Source organism: Lissotriton helveticus, chromosome 4_1, assembly GCF_964261635.1.
Source record: "Lissotriton helveticus chromosome 4_1, aLisHel1.1, whole genome shotgun sequence".
In the NCBI taxonomy this organism is placed as follows: Eukaryota; Metazoa; Chordata; class Amphibia; order Caudata; family Salamandridae; genus Lissotriton; species Lissotriton helveticus.
This window is the reverse complement of record NC_136063.1, coordinates 529,601,819-529,618,300: the sequence shown is the minus strand read 5'-3', so window position 1 is coordinate 529,618,300 and position 16,482 is coordinate 529,601,819. Positions and strand designations below refer to the sequence as shown.

The 16,482-nt window shown below is 46.7% G+C and overlaps 1 protein-coding gene across 1 annotated transcript in view; it reads left to right on the top strand.

The window, feature by feature from the left end:
* Positions 1-16,482, top strand: part of LOC144828023 (uncharacterized) — a 1,462,897-nt gene that overhangs the window by 123,258 nt on the left and 1,323,157 nt on the right. The window lies entirely within an intron of this gene.

The window sequence follows — 16,482 nt, the reverse complement described above, 5'->3', positions numbered from 1 at the left end:
GTGTCCTAGCTCGAGGAGACCTTCGAAGTGTAAACCTATGGCTGATTTTTAAGTATTTCCTCCTGCTTCCATACCTATCGGACGTGTCCAAACGTTTGCCCTCTTTTGACGGCGGGATCCAGGTTGAATGTTCCAGCAGGGTGTGAAAGATATAGATTTTTAATCACTGTTTAATAAACATGCTAAACCAGTTTTTTAAAAAAACGTAAGTACATTGATTAAATGGGTCTTGACAGCCAATCAATGATTCTGTTGTTGTAAAGTGGCTGCCATAATGAAGACGCTCATAGAAAAACACGGTTAGAGAGCCAGGGATTACAGCATAGGGTCTTTGTTACACAGGTTACGCGTGCTGCATGGCTGCTAACAAAGCTCAAAATGGCAGGTTATCGTAAAATAAATATGTTGCTTTAAATTGTTTTACATACAAATTGTGCATAAACAATAGCTTCTCTCTTTCAATTCATTATATATGTTTGACACTAAACATAAAACAGCATAAAACTGACTGCCTACATAGGCAACTTTTTTTTTTTTTTTTACTACCCTGCCCCTTCCACCCCGGGGAGGAGTCTGGAGTGGTTTACGGGGCTGCTTTAAGCTGGGCAGGTTAATGAGGGATGAGTGAGGCGTTGGTGCTGCTCTCAATTTTAAGGGACAGGGAAGTAGTGCTGAGGAATGTGCATTGTCCATGCATCATCTTTGCAGTGGAATGCTATGGTGCAACATGTGAAACACACTGGCCCACATGCATCAAGCATTTTTGGAGTCGCAAACGGTGCGATTCCTTAAAATCGGCCGTTTGCGATTCCAAAAGTGCTTTTTGGGATGCATGAAGCAATTTTAGAATTCGTAACATTTTTGCGGGTTCTAAAATTGCGATTGCTTTTAAGAAGTCGCAGATGTGCGATTTCTTAAAAGCAATGCATAATTACTTTTAAAAGTGCAAAATCGCAATTAGGGTGTCAAATTTACCGAGTGATTGAACCACTCGGTAAATTTGGAAAAAGTGTTTAAAATGCTGAAAATGTTTTTTTTTCAACATTCATGTTTCACACACACATGTCCTTAGGACATGTGTGTGTGAAACATGATGCGAAAAATACATTTCAGAGGTGCATGGGGGGGTCCTTTGGACCGCCCCCTGCACCCATGAAATTTTCAAAGTGCCACTCACAATTTGCTAATGCCTTCCCATTGACTCCTATGGGCCTTTTGGCCCATAGGAATCAATGGGAATTGCGAAAATTAACTTAAGAATTCGGTATTTATTTGGGATTCGGTAAATATTGCGATTTTTACCGAATCACAAATGAATACCGAAAATAATGATGCATAGCAATTTGCAATTCTTAATTTGCGATTCCTTATTTTTCGCAAATTAAGAAGTGCAAAATGTCTCAATGATGCATGTGGGCCACTATGTACAAACGTTCCCCGGTGAAGAAAGTCTCTTCAGCTTCTGCCGCTGTGATGTATGCTGGCACCGTCTGAGTGGGCTGGCCTGAATTCAAATAAATAATGCTTCAAGGGTCACTTGTGATCCTCATTGCATGCCTTGGAACTATTATTATGTATGTTTTATGCTAGCTGAATCGATTTTCCACAAAGTACTACAGAAAAGTTGATTTTAAACGGATGCAGTCCTACTCAAAGAAAGATTACCCGACTTGCAACAAAAACACACTTTTTTTTTTTTTATTTATTTATTTATTTTTTTTTATTTCTGTAATTTTTTATTGTGTAAAAAATATATATTTACACGGAGCACGGAATATACATGAGTGGAGGAAAAAGGGAGGAGAAAAAGGCAAAAGAAAGAAAAAGAGAAAGACGCCGGGGGGGGGGGGGTAGGAAGGGGGGGGGGGTGTTGGCCACCGTCGTTCCGTGGCTTTGTTCGAATGTCAGTTTCAAAGTCCAGTTTCCAAGTCCAGCTTGTCATCATCTTCTGCCGCCCCCTCCGCGAAGCTCGGTTGGTGTCCTTGACCCACGTCCCGGACGAAAGAGAGGATAACGGAGGATAGAAGTCGAGAATGAAAGAGTGGAGGAGCCTTGCGTATTAGTTTCCTTTTGTTGGCGCGTGGATCCGCAGGGTGCGACCCTCTGCGGTGGTCGAGAGTCGTGCCTATGGGGGTTTCTGCGAGGATAGGTAGAGGTCAAGGGGTTCCCACATGTTCGACTGCCTATGAGTTTTCGGCGTGTGTTTCGCTGTGATGTTGTCTGCCCCCCTTAGGAACGTGACCCAGTTTAGCCATGCCTGGGGCGCAGCCTTTGAGGTGTCCTTCCAGTTACTTAGGACTATTTTGACTGCAGCCGTCAGCAGTAGGTCAATGAGGTCACGTTCCTCTTTTGTTGTGATGGCCGGGGATGTAAAACCTAGGACTAGACTTGGGAAATCTATGTGTATGGCTACTCCTGTGATCTCTTTGATAAGTGTCCCAATTCTGTCCCAGAATCCCCTGATCTTAGGGCAGCTGAGAAGCAGGTGTTCTAGGTCCCCTTTCTCTCTGTCACAGTTCCAGCATGCATCACTCTCTCGGATCCCTAAGGAGGCCAGGCGGGCTGGTGTCCAGTACGCCTTGTGTACTAGCCAGTATTTGGTCTGGTTTAGCGTTGCAGTTATTTTTTTCCTAGAAGTTGATCTCCATAGTTCCGCTTTCTCGGTCTCGCTAAGTTCCTTTCCTGCTGTGCCCCCCCAGAAATCTGTAAGCTTATCATTGAGTTTGGTCTTTTTGGGGCGGAGTGTTTTGTAGAGGTGTGCTACTTGGTGTCCTAGTGTGTTGAGACTGGCTGCCAGTTGTATGAGTGATGGTGTCCGGTTGTTAAGGTTCGCCTTCCTGATTGCCACTTTGATTTTCAGGAAGTTGTAGAGCTCTATGCTTTGTAGATTGTGGGCTTCCTTGAGGGTGTCAAATGTTGTGTACTCGCCTTGCATTTGAAGGTCATGGGCAGTGGAGATGTCATGTTTGTACCATTCGTGCATGTCTAGAACCCTATCCCTGTATCTTAACTTAGGGTTATACCAGATGGATTCTAATTGGCCTCCCTTGATGCTTGTTGTCAGGAGTTTGTCAACACTTAGGAGAGCTATTTTCGTGTTCTTGAGGACTGGGTTGTCCTTGGCTGCTGGGTGTTGGGTGGCGGTGAGCAGGGCGATGGGGTTCATGCCTTTTAGTAGTCCTCGCTCGAGTGTGAGCCATGCTGGGGTGTATTCCTGTCTTGGGTCTAGCCAGTGTAGCCCCTGTCTGGCTATGCAGGCTACCTGGAATTGTTTGAAATTAGTTATGTTTAGCCCACCCTGGTCTTTTGAGAGTCTAAGCTTGTGCAGGCTTATTCTGGGTTTTTTCCCTCTCCATAAGAAGTTGTTCAGTATTTTGTTCAGTCTCTTGTGGAAGTCTTCTGTGTTGGTAAGTGGGAGCATGGTTAGCATGTAGTTGACCATCGGTGTGAGCATCATTTTTATCTCTTCTACCCTTCCCCACCATGTTGTGAATCTGGGAGACCACCCTTCTACTTTATCCTTGATTTTCTGGATTGTTGCTTGTTCATTATGTTCTAGTGTCGTTCTTAGGTCTCTCTCAAAGAGGATGCCTAAGTATTTTATGGGCTTCTGTTTCCAGGTTAGTCCAGACGTTCCTAGTACTGTTCTTGTCGTGTGGATGTTTAAAGGTTTGCACTCTGATTTGTCTGTATTGAGTTTGTACCCTGATACCTGCACGTATTTTTCGATAGTGTCAGTCAGTGCCTTGATTGATCTTTCTGGATCTTCTGTGACTATTAGTACGTCATCGGCGTATGCCGCTAGCTTGAATGTTTCTCCTCCTATTGGTATCCCCGCTATGTCTTTGTTTGTTCTTATCATTGTGAGGAGCGGTTCTATGGCTAATAGGAAGAGGGCTGGTGAGAGTGGGCAGCCTTGTCTTGTTCCCCTGCCTAGGTGTAGTATGTCTGATGTGCCTCCGTTGACCACCACCCGCGCTTTGGGGTTGTTGTATAGAGCCATCACCATCCCTCTGTAGTTTGGCCCTAACCCGAATTTCCCCATGCATTGGTCTAAAAAGGGCCATGAAACCCTGTCGAAAGCTTTCTCAGCGTCTAGGGCTATCATGACAGCTGCGTTGCTGCTTCGGGAGGAGTGGTTGATTATGTGGCATAGTAGTCTCGTGTTGTCATGGGACATACGGTTTTTGATGTAGCCCACCTGAGAGTTGTGTATCAGTTTGGGTAGGTACGCATTGAGTCTATTGGCTAGTATCTTTGCGTAGATCTTGCCGTCTACATTTATTAGGGAGATCGGTCTAAAATTCTTCGCCTCATTTGTGTCCTTCCCTTCTTTAGGTATAACAATTATGTTTGCTTCAGCCATTGAGGGTGTCATGCGTCCAGTCTGGACACATTCCGTGAATACTTGTTTCAGTGTCTGTTTTAGAGTGAGCATGTACTGCTTGTAGAAGGCAGCTGTGAAGCCATCCGGCCCTGGTGCCTTATTGTCTTTGAGGTTTGCCGTGGCTTTCTCTATCTCATCCTCCGTTATGGGCTGCTCTAAGATGTCGCATTCTCGGTCTGATAGTGTAGGTGTGGTTATGCTTCCTAGCAGCTCCTTTCCCCCATCCTCCTTGAGTGTGTCGTCTTTGGTGTACAGTCCCTCATAGAAGGCTCTGAAGACCTCCAGGATGTCCTTGTTTGCAGTCTGGGACTTGCTGTGTCTATCTTTGATTGCCTCTATCGTGTGCTGTTTCTGTTTCCCCTTTAGGTAGGACGCTAGGTTTTTGCCCGCTTTGTTTGCAGTACAGAGGTTGATAGACTTGTATTTATTAATCCAGGTCCCTGCTCTCTCACTCAGTATTCTGTTAAGTTCGTACTTCCGTCTGGTGAGGTTCGTGAGTGTGTTGCTATCTTCCATTCTGGCTATGTGGCTGTTCTCCAGCTCTTTAATCTCTTTCTCTAGATCTTCAATTCTCTTGTTCCTTCCTCTGTTCATCCTGCCCTTAATGGTCATTACAGTACCCCTGATGGTGGCTTTTAGGGCGTCCCATAGTACTTCCCTGTTTGTCTCTGATGTGTTGTTTATTAGCAGGTATTCCTTTATTGCCTCCTCTATCTCAGCCTTCGCTGAGGCGTGTTGGAGTAGACTGTCATCGAATCGCCATCTGCGGGTTGGCTTTTCGTTGTGCTTGCCTGATAGGGTTAGGCTTATGTGCGAGTGATCTGATACTGATCTGGGGCCTATCTCCGTGTGGTCTATGAGGTGGGTGTGTGTTTCTGACATTAGGATATAGTCTATCCGGCTGTATGAGTTGTGTGGGTTGGAATAGAATGTGTATTCTCTGGCATCCGGGTTGCTTAGGCGCCATGGGTCTTTCAGTCTTAATTTGGAGCATAGATTCTTTAGGATGTTGGGATTGTTTGTTGACTGGCTGGGTCTGTGTGGGTGTTTGTTGATCGATGGATCAAGAACTTGGTTCATATCTCCTGCAACGATCAGTAGGTCGTCAAGCGGTAGGGTGTGTAGTTGTGCTCCTACCCCTTCCCAGAATGGTTTGTCCTCGCAGTTGGGACCGTATATGTTTGCTACGTGGAATGTCTCTCCCACTCTTCTAAGTGTGGTCACAAGTGTTCTTCCTTGGGTGTCTGCCTGTGAGTCTACCACTGCTATGTTGGAGTTTCTGCTGATGATTGTTACCACCCCGTTCTTCTTGTTCTGCGCAGGTGATCCCACTACCTCCCCTATCCAGTTTGCACTTATGCGCCTAATGTCTGCTGCTTCCAGTCTCGTTTCTTGGAGCACATATATGTCACTTTTTTGTTTCCTAAGGTGTTCGAGTACCTTCCTCCTTTTCACTGGGCTGTTAAGACCCTTGACGTTTAGGGACACTATCTTAATGTCAGCCGTGATGCTGCTCTGGTTGCTACTCTGGTTGTTGTGTGTCGTTTGTGCGTCTCTGTATTTCGCGGCTTATGTGTCCCTTCTCTGTGCGCTTCTTGTGTCCGTGGTGTGTGTGGATCTGTGTCTCTACGCCTGCGTACGCATTTGCTGCTCCAAGATGTGAGTATATAGAGAGAAAAGTAGTGGAAAAAGAGAAAGTGATAGTAAGTAGACCATGTACATGCTCCCCGCACCCCCCCGCCCCCCAGCCCCCTCCCCACCCTCCCTTCCCTCCCCCCGCCCTCCAATACTTGCTGATTGGGTGTGCGACGACAAAGTTCCTCTGCCCCGCATCATCCCTGAGGTAGAGTTTGTTCTTCCATTGGTGTAGCCTTTGAGGTAGTTGAGAATAAAAAAAGAAAACATAACAAAACACAGTCTGCATCTGTCTCTGTGGCGTCGCCAAGCGGCTTGTTCGTGTGGTGGTGAACAGACCTGGTGTGCCTTGTTGTGTCTGCTTGGGTCTGGTTCAGTTTTGTCTGTCCTGAGCCTGGTGAGGTATATATGCTGTCTTGTAGTTTTGGTCCGTAATGTATCTTACTCCAGATGGCCGTTCACGTCAGGTGAGGCACTTCTTTTCGCTGCTCCGGGGTTCTTGGTTTGCTCCATCTCTTCTACTGGCGGTCCTTGCAAGTAGTTCCTTAGGTCCCCTGGACACTCGAAAAACATTGTTTTCCATTTGTCTGTTACTTTAAACCGGGCGGGTGCAACGAAGCTGAAGGTGGCGCCTCTTTTACGCAGGGCATCTCTGAGGGCCAGAAATCCTTTTCTTAACTCTACAGTTGGCTTTGAGTAGTCCTGGGTCAGCACGATCTTGCTCCCTTCCCACGTAAGGTTTTGATTTTTCCTGGCAAAGGCGAAGATGGCGTCTGTTTGGCATAATCTGAGCGGGTTGCATATTATTGCCCTTGGCCCCTTGCCTGTCGTTGGTTTTCCTGCTGGCACTCTGTAGGCTTTTTGCACTTTGAAACCTCTCTCAAAAGTGATGCCTGTGAGCAGGGGGATCATCTCCTCTAGCATGGCCGCACACGAGCCCGCCTTATCTTCTGCCCCTTCTGGTACGCCCAGGATCCTTACGTTGCCTCTTCTTGCCCTATCGTCCTTCTCCGCTAGCTGTTTTTGTATGTTTTTAGTGGCTTTCTGCAGCTCCGCTATGGCCTTAGTGTTTTCACATGTGTCGTCCTCCACTGAGCCTATTCGGCTCTCTGCTGCCTCCATTCTTGTGTTTGTGTTGTGGAGGTCTGCTCTTATGGCCGCCAGCTCGAGCTGCATGTTCTCCACTTTGAGTTTCGTCTCCTTCGCCACCTCATTGCCTTCGTTTATTTTCCTTAGGATGGTTTCAAGGGTGACTGTTTCGCCTCTGTTTTTTAGTGGGGATGCTTGGTTGTCTATTTTGGGCTTTTTCTGGTCGCCCACCGTCTTCCCTTCGTTGCCTGCCATTGACCCAATGCCCCTTCTGGATAGAATGTTGTCTAGCCGCCCCTCTGCTTGGACCACCTTTGGTAGGTTTGTAGCTTTTGCCGCCGGTGTGTGAGTGCCTTGAATTTTATATCTGCTGGGCTCTCTGATGTGCCTCGTTCTGGTCTTTGCCTTTGGCCCTGCCAGCGTGTGCTTAGTCTCGTTCGCGGCTGCTCGGCCACCTGCTCTTTGCTCTGCGGCGTTCTGTGGCTTGCGTCCTACTTTCGACGGGCTATTGCTGGCGTGATTATGTTGGCGATTATGGTGGCGGTCTTAGTGAGCATTGGTTGGCATGTTAGGCTGCCTGTCGGCGTGCCTCTGTATAGTCTCTTGCTTAGGGGCTCCTGCTTGCCTGGTCTGCTGGCGTGCCACACCCCTGTCGCTCCCCTCGCCCCTGCGCCGCTTACTTGTGGTCTGTGCCTTCTGCTGGTCCTTTTGCCCCTTCGTTCCGCTTCTCCCCCTTGCTTTTGCGGCGCTTAGCGTATTAGCGTATTTCCGCGGCTCTTTGGGGTTGATTCGCTCTCCGCTCTTCTTGCTGATAGGACTACGGCTCTCTGTGGCGGCGGTGGGGGGAGTTTCGTGGGCTGCGCAGGTTTGTTTAGCGTGCGCTGTGCACCTTGCGGACAGAGATGGTCGAATGGTCTCTTTGCTTCCCTAATTGTATCTCCCTACACTTCCACCACTTAGGCGCGCCCCTCTCCTGCTCGGAGGCTACCGGGCCAGCGCTGTCAGGCGCCTTCTTGTGTGGCTTTGACCTCCGTGAGACCGGGTCTAGTACAGGCTCGCAGTGTCTCTCGGTGTTTGTCCCGGTGGCTGGCTGGCTGTGGTTACACAACGCCTTACGCGGTCGGGTTGGCCTCCCCCCGTCGCGCTGTTGCCTGCGGTGTCTGTGCACGGTGTGCCTCGCGGGGCCAGAGCTCCTCCCCCGTCTCTTCCCAGCAGTTTACCTCCTGTATCTCGTCTGGATCGGGGGGGCTCAGAATCGCCCAGCTGGCTTCGTTGCTTACTTCTCGGCCGGTGGTGCTTCCGGTTGCGCCGTCCTTCCGCTTCCGGCCCGTCCGGTCCGTCACTTCCTGCCTGGGTCGGTGAAGACTTCCGGTAATGGCGTTCTTCCCTGCAGCAACTTCCGGTCCACCCTTCCGGTCCACCCTTACTCGGTCGGCGGGTCTCCCTCTCGGTAGACTTGCAGTTGAGCGGGCCCCTCTGTCGCTACCTGCCACTTGCTCTGCTCGCTGTGAAAACTGTGCCGCTCACCAGGGTAGTCCGCTTCAACACCTCCTTTGCCTGGGTTTTTGGATGACTTGTCGCTTGGTGCGCTTTTTGGTTCCGGTCACTGCCTTCAAACACCAGGCAGCGGAGCCCGAGAGGTGTGATGCCCCTTAGTTCACTCTCTGTTCAGCGCCGTTCCTGCGGGTTTCCAATGTCTCAGGGTGCCATCTTATCTCCCTGTTTCTGCTGCCCAGTGGTGGACGGAATGGGCTGATATCTCTGTGTTGTGGCTGTTCCCCTCTCTTGCTCGTTCTGTTTCCTTGTTGCCCGGGTCTTCCCCCACCTGTTCCTGTGCTTTGAGGTTGGGTTTGGCTCGTTTGGCTCATTTGGCGGGGTTGTTTGTCCTCAGGGTTGCGGAGCCGACGGACTCAGACGACCGTCCACATTGCCGTCCAAGCCACGCCCTCGGGCGTGGCTTGGACGGCAATGTGGACAAAACACACTTATACCATTTACAAAACAACTTTGGCTTTGAAATGTTAGGGTTACAAAATGTTGGATTACCAATGCAAGGTAATGGTTCGTCGATGCACGCCTTGCTTTCACTTGGACTCTTCTCAGCTTTGTCCTTTTTGGCACAGGTTGGGCTCACTAATATTATTTTTTTGCAACCACAGGGTGATATACCTGTACTTTCATTCACTCATCTCACAAGCTGATTCATCGAGCTACTCTTTCGCTAAATAAAAATATCATGTTCTAATAGGAAATAATAGATTTTGCAGCAGAAATTGTGTGAGTCTTGAACTGCACAAGTTTACAAAGCTTAACTGTCAATGGGCAGACCGATTCAAGGAAGAAAAAGCAAATAAATCATGTCTTGGCTAGCACTAGGTGGTTGAAAGAAGTGCTATGCAAATGTTCTCGAGTATCACTGTTACTATTTGGCATGACTGCTGTTTCTCGAATATCTAAATATCAAATGTGTTCTTGGACTAATAACCTGACAAAAACTGTTCTTACATAGAGGTTTCCCACAGCAGGCTTTGAAACTGCCTCAGCTTTCTCATGCCATCATGTGCTGACCAACTTTGTGCCTCTTGCCACTTAACTGAAAAGAGCAGTGCTTGATGATCTGATAGGCTTTCCCCAAATTATTTAAAAACTTAATTTTTAGGAATATAAATGGATAGGCTACGTTTTTAATGGAAATGCCATAAAAATATACACATTAGATATTTGCTTAATATGAGTGTCTTCTGGTGGATATGGACGCTGCTGTGGAATAACTACAAAATATGCAGTGAGAAGGTGCATCGTGGTCTAGATGTTTCCCAGTGTTGGGAATGAAGAGAAATGTGTGTGGCAACGGACTACTAGTTAGCAATCCTAAGGTTATTAAAATAAAATAAGCAAGAACACAAAACGCGTTTATTTTGAAACCTTGAGCTGGCCCTCTTACAGCATCTGAACCTCTTATTTAGAGAGTACAGCACCAACCAGGACTTTTCCACATAGGAGCGCAAATGGGGCTTATCATGAGAGAATAGATTTATAAGCAAGTCTTTGATAGTTTTTTTGGGCAAACTGAAGGGTACATCGTGTGTCCCTGAGTTTACTCACTCCCTCGAGGTGGTAACATTCTTCAAGGCAGTGTATACATTTTTGATAGGTGTAGTACTTCCTATATCTCCAAAACATGTGCACATCAGCTTATTGTTAAACTACCCTAAGTGAAAATGTCATGCAAGTAGAAAAATATGTGTTTCTTTGCTTATGTAGGCCATAAGGCTGAATAAATTGTGACCTCTCCAATGAGAACTTTGCATAATCACGGAATTAGCATCAAAGTGTGATAGATTCAATCTTATGACAAAGGATCTGATCAGTTTGGAAGCTTGGTTACAGGAAGTTACAGGCTGGCTAACTGTGCTCTGTAAAATCCTAATTTCTTAAAACTCAAAGGGACAAGTGCTTTTGAATGTTGAATAGAACCAGATCTTTTTTCATTTTCCTGTGTAGCCTACACAGTATTTTATCAGCTTGCACTCATCACTTAAGAAAGTCCTTTCGTAGCAGTTTGCTTATTTCACTTGATTGTTACTATATCAGTTACTAAGGGCCAAATTACGACTTTGGTGGTGCGATGGCGTGGCGGTGCCACTGCTCTGCCAAAGGTCGATGACGCCTACCAGATTTCTACCATTTTTGTGGTTTGGCGGGCAGGAGGCGTGGCGGTCCTGCCGCAGTACGTCTTTCAAAGACAGTGGTGCCTTTGAAAGAGGCACCGCAATGGGAATACCACATGGGATTCCTGCACGGCATGGACTCGAAAGTCCATGCCGTGCTGGAACCTGGGTGCATGTACACAGGGGGGTACTTGTTGTGCCCCCTGCATGCATCCTCAGGCTGAGGGGGCTCAAAGGGCCCTGTAGGGCCCCCTTTGTTTCAGCACTGCCAGCCTTTTTAATGGAGGAAAGCCCTCCATGAAATAGCTGGCTTTCCTGAAACTTGCAATATGCATTGCGGTGCGGCAGCAGCACCACCTGCATATTGCTTAGCCCCTGACCACCACTCCACTGCAATGGAACGACATTCCCTGACAAAGCTGGAGATCCAATTACAGTCTGACTGCTCAAGTTGTAATTGGGCGATCAGACCACCGGTGGGGCGGTGGCTGAAGTGCCGCTGCCGAGCCACAACTGGTCTGGCGGTCCTGGGACCAACTAAATAGTAATTTGGCCTTAAGAGTCTATCTAGGACACCCTGGTCAGCAAAACATGAGACACATCCTCCACAGAGAGATAAACCAAGAATGCTTAAAATAATTCTGAAAGAAAAGCAAATGCGCAAGATGAAGAAAAAGTGTTACTAGTGGTAAAGACAGTTGTGTACATGAACACAGCATACCCTCCCCAGTTACATTGTGTACCCGAGTCTTCTCCTTCATCTTTATTCCCTAGACCATATATTAGCATAATATTATGTTGGCTTTATCTTTGTTTAAATGCCTTCCAAATATTTGTAAATTCTAATCTTCGTTACAGCAAAGCATGCTTTTCCCGAGCAGTATTAAATACAGCAGTTCCACTTGGAATAGTAATAGTAAAAACATCGAATGTAAAAGTCATACTGCAACCTCAAAAACAAAATAAAATATATATTTATTTAATTACGATGGATTAATAAAATAATACTTAGCTCTCTTAGTTTTGTTGTAGAAGAAGTTTGATATATTCTAGAGGACAGCATGATGGTTTGAAATTGTATTTTTCTCTTCAAAGTTGTCAGGCCAGGTCCCCATGTCTTTTGTGATGCCCGGCAGTTAAGTGATAGTTGAGATAAGTGTTTACGTTGTCCTTTGAAACAAAGAACTCATACACTACTGGAGGCTAACTGAATTTCCAATCATTGCATCTTTAGCCTATAATTTCAGGAACTTCAGTTGTTGAATAGTCAAGGTTTACTCTTGGAGGGTGGTGTCGGGGAGAATGCTTAATTCATAGACTACTTGTATAACTCACAAGAAATATGTTTGTTGATGTGTTTGCATATGGCTCTCAGACCTATCAAAAGCGAGAGCAGACCTGACAATTGTTGTGTCGGTTTCAGATATGTTGAAAGATATATAAAGAGATACGCCGCAAACACACAGTGATGGAAGGAATGCTGACACATAGTCTGAACCACAAGCAATCACTCAGATTTGTATTCCAACAAATTTTTTTGGGATGACTTTGACAGTCTAGATGGAGGCCCTTCTTCTGAAAATCAGAATAGACCCTCACCTGGTTGGAAATAGTCCATCCCAAACTGCCAGACAAGAACATCTTCAGAAGGGAAACCAATAAACCCCAGACCGGTTTCTGCCCGTTTAGGCCTCTTAAGTAAGGTGTAGCTTGAATCCTGTGGCACAACGAGGAAGGGGCCCACGTCTGATGATACTTTGGATGTTACATCAAAACACAAAAGATAATAGGGGAAATGCTTGCAAATAATTTAAAACACCAGGAATGACTCTAGTTAGAATTCCAATCCATCTGTTTTTTTCACCAAATCTGCCACTCTAGACAGAGGCCAGGCTCAAATCACTACTAACCCTCCTCGATATGGGAGCCCTCAACCCAAACCATCAGGTGGAAAAACAAGTAACCACAGACTGCAAGAGACCAACGTCTGGTCATACCATTAGCCAGTTAGTGTCTTAAATTAAACAAATGGGTAGAGAGAAGTGTTTGTAAATAGCCTAAACCACTGGTGATCACTCAGGTTATGGGAGGTGAGCAAAACAATAAAGGGGAGGTGGAGGAGAAAGAGTGACTCGTCCTCCACAATGTCGTACTGAAAACCAAAGAGAGTCACTCTGTCCTTAGAAACATATTTCTTACCCTTCAGATGTTCTGGGAGGTAGAAATATGTCTTTAAATAACCCTTACCCACCAGGGTTTCCCCTTTGTGGCATGCTTCATCATTGGTTTCTTCCCATTCCGCTGCGGAACGGGGCGTGCTGTGACCTATGAGTACTTGTGCGCACTGATAGTGTTTAGACTAGTCCAGATGAAAAATAAGAGTGGGGGTATTCTTTCTAGGAGGAATTAAAAATACCTGGCTAGTAGGTGAAAATGCAATTTATGCGCACCTCTATCCGATATGGTTAAAAAGCAGGGAAACCGGACACTCAATGGGATAATGTCCCTGGATTTCACTGGTCAATACGTTTCAAGCATTAACCCAAGGCTTTTCTTCAGGACCAAGGATGTCTATTGCCTGATACCACTTCTGTAATCTTGAAGTTCACTGCATACTGATCAAAATACATATAAAGTAAATATTAAAACACACAGAACCTAATTGGTGTGATTTCTTAAATATGTTGGAAGCCTTAATACGGAATCATGAGTCCAAAATGGCGTTGGAGAGAGACCCCTGTAGTCACACTTCCGTCAAGACTGCTACCTCACTCAGGGAACACACCCACCCTTGGCTTCGAGGAGTAATGGCAATGTTCACAGAAACTCATATTGCATAGGGATACAGCAGTATACTAATTTATCATGCAATAGTTCCTATCTGAGCTGTATATAGTGGGATATGGCTCTGTACACATTGATTTGCTCATGACATTTTCCTTCTGCAGAGCAGCCGCCTTTTTCCTGGAGAGTCTGGCATGAATTTACACAAGTGACAGTTCCCTGTGGAAGAAATAATTAGATGACCGGCAAACTGCTTTTGAACCTGTTCAACACTTCCTCCATTGTTGCTTCCAAGAATAGGGCTCAATTGATTGTCTATTGCTAAACAATTAGATCTTCCCAACAAGGTATTTAAGTTAATTTCTTATTGTTTTTCTTTTATTAGTGGCCATGGCATGTGATGTGTGTTGGATTGGACCATAAGAAGATAATGATTATCCATTTTCTATTTTGCAAGAAGTACTCCTATGGCGATCTTAGCAAAAACACACCAAGGCATTTTCCCTCATGCCTCTCTTTTACCTTAGTTCTCATTACTTCCCATTGCTTAGTCTATCATTTTTTGTCTTGCACATATTTTAAAATTTGCAATTTTGAGAGTCGGCCATCTTGGCGTATTTGGACGCCACCATGGCGTTTGACACGATTGAATGGCCCTATCTTTGGGCGGTCCGCTCCAAATTCGGGTTTGGGCCCACCTTTATCCGTTGGGTTCGATTGCTTTATGCTGATCCCTTAGCCCAGGTAGTGGTGAATGGACGTGTCTCGGCCTCCTTTGTTCTCGGTAGAGGTACGCGCCAGGGCTGTCCTCTGTCCCCACTCTTGTTTGCCCTTGCTTTAGAGCCACTGGCGGCTTGGCTGCGATGGGAACCATCCATGAAGGGTATTCGATGGTCTCCGGACTTTGAAGACCGTGTATCTCTGTATGCAGATGACATCCTTTTATACCTCACATCGCCCCGACAGTCGTTAATCGTCCTTTTTGACGTTTTAACTTCTTTCCGTAAAAATTCCGGCTTAGTTATAAATTGGTCTAAATCTTGCGTTTATGTTCTCTCCGGTGATACTCCCCTCCTGCACCGTGATTGTCCTATTCCGGTGGTACTAGATGGTTTCAAATATCTGGGAATCTTTGTCACCTTGGACCCCACACTTTGGTATGAGCGCAATCTGCTGCCCCCTCTCAGACGCCTTCGGGCGGCTGTCGGGACTTGGAGCAAGCTCCCCCTTTCTCCCTTGGGACGAGCTGCGTTGTTTAAGATGATGTCGCTCCCCCGATTCCTTTATGCGCTTCAAAACACGCTTGATGTAGTGCCAGCGGAATATTTTCGTGAGATTGAGAGTCTACAGCGGCAATTGTTATGGGGGGGCCGTCCTCGCATCGCCCTCTCGAAGCTTACACTCCCTTGGTACGATGGCGGCATCGCTCTCCCGGACATTCGTCGCTATTACTGGGCCTCTCAATTGGGGCCCATCAACCATGGCACCTACACTCCCCCACTAAACCCGGCTTTTGCGATGGACAGATGGTTGCTACCCGGTGGGGACTACAATAGGGCTCTATATGCGAAATCAGCTGGTGACACTCTTACAGGCCCCACCAAAACAGCAGTGCAGGTGTGGCGTAGAGCTACGGCAGCCACGGGATGGGCCGATAGGCCGACCCGGGCTACCCCACTATATGCTTCGGATAAACTGGGCTCCCTTTGGCAATCGAAGGGATTTGATCGGTGGGACATGATCGGGATCAGTAGGGTAGATGACGTATGGATCAAGGGCAGGGTCAAGACGTTTGAGGAATTGAAAGTTGAGTATGGGCTGAATGATAAGGAATTCTTCAGATATGCGCAAGTCCGGCATGCGGTCTTGTCTGTTTTTCCACTAGGCTCGGACGTGCCGGAGGCATCCCCGCTCGAGGATCGGATTCTGGATGGTCACGTTCCTGATAGCACGATCTCGCTAATTTATAAAAAGTTGATCAATACCAGGACTGATCTACTAGATAGTCTTCGAGGGTTGTGGACCGGAGATGGTCTGGAACTCGATGATGAGGACTGGCAGTCCGCTATTTCTTCCCCGAAGGAAGTAGCTATCCCGGCACGTCTTCGGTTCGTCCAACTGAAAATTCTGCATAGGGTGTATGTGACTGGCCCACGTCTGGTTCGTATGGGATTTTCGATGGATGGCTTGTGCAGGCGTGGATGCGGTATGGTGGCTACGTTCCTTCATATTATCTGGGAATGCCCTGCTGTGATACGTTATTGGAACCGCGTGCATGAAGTAATGAGTGAGGTCACGGGAGTGCGATTAATGCCTGAAGCGCGAAGATGCTTGTTGAATGTCTGGGAGCCGAATGACTACAATCGAGCGCAGCTCCGCTGGGCGACCTTGGGAAACATGGTAGCCAAGCGTGATATTGCCCAATTGTGGGGCGCTCAGAAGCCTCCGACACTTCTGGGATGGACACAAAACATGGATTGGTGCATGTTTCGAGAAAAAACTGTGTATGTTTCCCGTGGCAAACCAGGCAAGTGGGGGAAAGTGTGGACCCAATGGAACGCATACCGTGGAGATATATGTACTCCCCCAATGTCGGAATTTGATGCTGATTTGTCTTCCTCCCAACCTGACGTTTCCTCCGCAGGAACATAGTTGTTTTGTATGTATTTTGGTCTCCTTTCCCCCCCCCTCTCCCCCCCAATTATTGATTGCACTACTGCTTGATTCCTCTATGTACCCCCCCCACGGACCACGTGATGACACGTTTTAATGTACTGCCTTGTTTTGTATTGTTCTTTTGTTTTCTTGTTTTAGAATCAATAAAAAAGTTTAAAAAAATATATATATTTGCAATATCTTTAATGATGATAAAATCTGACCTGCTTAATATTTGCTCAAATCTTAGTGAGCTCGTAT